At 42.9% G+C, this 3,943-nt stretch overlaps 1 pseudogene; it reads left to right on the top strand.

The window, feature by feature from the left end:
- The first annotated feature begins 2,127 nt into the window (after positions 1-2,127).
- Positions 2,128-3,647, top strand: LOC140721700 (N-acetyllactosaminide beta-1,3-N-acetylglucosaminyltransferase 3 pseudogene; annotated as a pseudogene).
- Positions 3,648-3,943: the final 296 nt, after the last annotated feature.

Genomic DNA, 3,943 nt, shown 5'->3' with positions numbered 1-3,943 from the left:
CGCGCTGACAAGTCAGTTCACTGAAAGGCAGGATGGTGAAAAAAGCGTTTAGCATGCTAGCCTTCATCAGTTATGGTGTAGAGTTTAAGGGCGGTGCTTTATTTGCAGTTACATAAGTTGTTGTTGAGACCACTTTTGAATATTTTGTACAATTTTGGTTACCCTGTTATAGGTAAGACGCTGCAAAGTTGTAGAGGGTGCAGAAGGGATTTACGAAGTTGCTTTTGGGGCTAGAGGGCCTGGGTTACAGTGAGGTTGGCCATGCTGGACCTTTATTCCTTGGAGAATGAGAGGTGACCTCAGAAGTTTAAAATCACAAGGGGTATTGATAAGGTGGATTGTCATTATTGGAGAGTTGGAGAGTCCAACATGAGAGGTCACAGATAGAAGAGAAAGAGGGGAAACATTGAAAAGAGAAATTGGGATAACTTCTGTACACAGAGGACCGTGAGTACCCGGAAGAAGCTACTAAAGGAAGTGGTTGAAGTGGGATCAACTGCAACATTTAACCGGCATTCGGACGGGTACATGGAAGGGAGAGACTTGGAGAGTTATGGGCCAAACTAGACAACTGGGACTATCAGGGAGGATGCTGTGGTTGGTATGGACCAGTTGAGCCGAAGGGCCTGTTTAGATCGCATTACTCTAGGATTCCATAATTCTAAAGTGACACAAGTTGCATCCCTGTGCAAATAGTTTTACTTGTAAAAATCGTTCTGCTGTCAGTCACTGGCGTCTTTTCAGGGCTCCTGGCATCCGGCGTCTTTTCAGGGCTCCTGGCATCCAAGGTTTTACTCATACACATTGTGGATCATGCTAACTATCTGCCCTGTTCTGCTATCAGTTATCTGTGCTTTCTCTGGGCTCCTGGAGTCCAAGGTTCACTGCTCTTCATGAAGCGTAATTTCCTGCCGTAGGTGATGCTGATGCCGTTTTCCTTCAATAGATGTGGGCCTGCGATGGCTTCGTTGTCTTGTCACGATTGCTTACTACTGAATGTCTGGGTAGAATAAGCCTTGCCTTTGGGACTAGTTATGCCTTAGTTGTAGCCTTCCATAAAGTGGCTTGACCAATGGATGGCAGCGTTGGTGGGCCTCTTCTAATTTAGCTTTGAATACAATTCTCTGGTTAAAATAGAAGCAGGAAGCCAAGGTCCTTGAGTATACTTCTCTTTGTTTCTCCTATTGTAGGCATACATAGACCAGGTTGAAATGCCATGAAAATCAGATGCTTTCAGTAGCTGTACTAACACGTTACCTTCCCTGCACTGCCATATATTCGGTTACTAATATAACAGATCAATAACAGATCATCTTCCATAGCATCAATAACCTGTGAACTCAAACTGAATGTTGAACGAGCTGGGGCCTTCCTCTTTAGAGCAAAGTGGGAGGAGAAGTGAATTGATAGAGGCGTATAAGCTGATAAGAGGCATAGATAATGGAGAGCCAACAACATTTTCCCTGGGCAGAAAGGGCTAATATGATGGGGCATAATGTTAAGGTGATTACAGAAAAGTTTAGGGGATTGTCAGAAGTAGTATTTTTAAAAAAAAAGAAAATGGTGGGTGTATGGAATGCACAGCCTGGGTAGTGATAATGGTAGATGCGGCAGTGAGATTTAAGAGGCTTTTAGATAAACACATGGATGAAAGAAAAATGGAGAGCTATTTGAGAGAGTAGGGATAAATTGATCTTGGAGCAGAATAAATCGTCGATTCAACATCATGGGCCAGAATGCCTGCATTGTGCTCTATTGCTCTGTGTCTCAGTTCAGTTTAAGCCCGAGAGGAGTGATGAGAGCTGTGAAGAGAGGTGGAATACAGCCGTTGGAATCATATATCTTTAATGCCCAGAAAGAAACTATGCGATTTTCAGTTTGTTGACAGAGATGGTATCCTATAGGTAGATTTGTTTTTCTGCTGGAATGGAATGCTTCAGGTCAATTAAACTTTCAACAGTGTGTAGGGCCCTGTCCATTACTTACCTCATCATCACTTTGAGGTCAATATTACAAAGCATTAGTGAACCTCATTACAGTTGAAACTTCCCATTCTTCTCAAGCATCATGTAAATGTGACGTTTTCTTTGAATTAATCCATATTTGTTTCTCTACTTCAGGTGAAAGATGAGAAGACGTCGGCGATTCTATGAGAAAGTAGTGCTGGGTGTTTTGCTTACTCTGGGATTGTTCTTCATGTTCTGGGATAATGACCAACGTCGAGAGACTGATGATGTTGCAGAAACTGTTCATCGCAAAGATCTGTCCAAGGTTGTTACAGCTGATGCAACTAAGTCAGTGCTCAAGCCAAAGTGCCACGCGAACAGGACATTGTTGCACCTGTCCTCATTTCATCAAGAGAAAGAGCACATTAAAAACTTCTTGATGTATAAACACTGTCGAAAATTTGACATGATTCAAAACGTCCCAGATAAATGCGGTGGCCGAGAAGGATCTCAGAATGTCTTCCTGCTCCTGGTAATCAAATCTGACCCTTTCAACCAGGATCGGCGGGAAATGATAAGGAAGACCTGGGGCAGAGAACGCGAATTCAATGGGGTTCCAAATTAAGAGAGTCTTTATCTCCGGTGTCTCCCCTGACCAAAAAGAAAGGAGGAAATTGAATCAGCTGTTAGCAATGGAAAACAGAGAACACGGAGATGTCCTACAATGGGATTTCTTGGATACCTTTTTCAACCTCACCCTCAAACAATACAAGTTGCTGCAGTGGGTTAGTGAATTTTGCCCCAGTGCCAAATTCATCTTCAATGGAGATGATGATGTCTTTGCCAACACCGATAACATGGTTGATTACTTGTTAGGCATGAATGGTTCACCAACACCTGTTTGTGGGCCATCTCATTTATGGGGTTGGGCCCATTCGCCAGAAGTCGAGCAAGTATTATGTGCCAGAAATAGTGACCACTATCAAGTCGTCCCCACCATACGTTGGTGGAGGGGGCATACTTATGTCTGTGTATACAGCTCATATCATTTACCACATAGCCCAAGACCTTGAACTATACCCCATTGATGATGTATTTTTGGGGATGTGTCTGGCCAAGGCTGGACTAGCCCCACACTCCCATAGCGGATTCAGGACAGCTGGAATCAGTGTTCCTTCAACCCAAGATGACTCTTTCAATCCTTGCTATTACCGTGAGTTGCTGCTAGTGCACCGTTTTCGGCCTTTCGAACTGCTACTGATGTGGGATGCGGTGCATGATGCTAATCTGAATTGTGCTCATGCTTCCCAGAAGTCTGCATCCACGAAAAGGACCGCATGAGTCATGAGAGAATGTAGCAACTGTTGGAATGTAATGCAGTTTGTGCACATGTGTTAATCAGTTGTTTTTGCAATGTAAGAAGGTTAATTCCTAAATTATATCGGAGGATACATTAATTCATAGGGTCGGCACCTTTCTACATTCCACAAATGTTTGAAAAGCTGCCAGGTGTCATCACTCAGCCTAATTCTTACTGCACCCATAATGACATTACAATATTGACAGGAGCACCACAATTTAAGTCAATTGTAAAGTTATTCCAAGTGAGCAGTCCTTGTTGCATTGCGTGCAGATAGGTACAGCATCTTCACTTGGGGCATTTGTATAATAAGCCACCCATAAAATTTTCAGTAACAGTTATATCTGTGTATTTTCTTCTTGCCGTTTCTTACATGTCCCTTGCAAAATATGAAAGAGACAAATGTGTTTCTTGGACTGGAACTGTGAGGACAACAAAGAATCTAGATCTAGAATTGTCTCAGGGTTGGAGGAATAGAGAAACTTATGGTCATCACTTCTGTACTCAAATGTCAGCCTGCATTGTGTCTGTGTAACTACATATCAAATAGAAGCACACACGCAGGAGATGGCTTTAACTGGTGTATTCACATTGCAGAGAGGGAAAGAGATCAATGAACATGTGGGGACAACAGATC

This window comes from Hemitrygon akajei, unplaced genomic scaffold (assembly GCF_048418815.1).
Source record: "Hemitrygon akajei unplaced genomic scaffold, sHemAka1.3 Scf000060, whole genome shotgun sequence".
NCBI lineage: Eukaryota > Metazoa > Chordata > Chondrichthyes > Myliobatiformes > Dasyatidae > Hemitrygon > Hemitrygon akajei.
The sequence above is the reverse complement of the archived record's forward strand: the minus strand, read 5'-3'. Positions and strand labels throughout refer to the sequence as shown.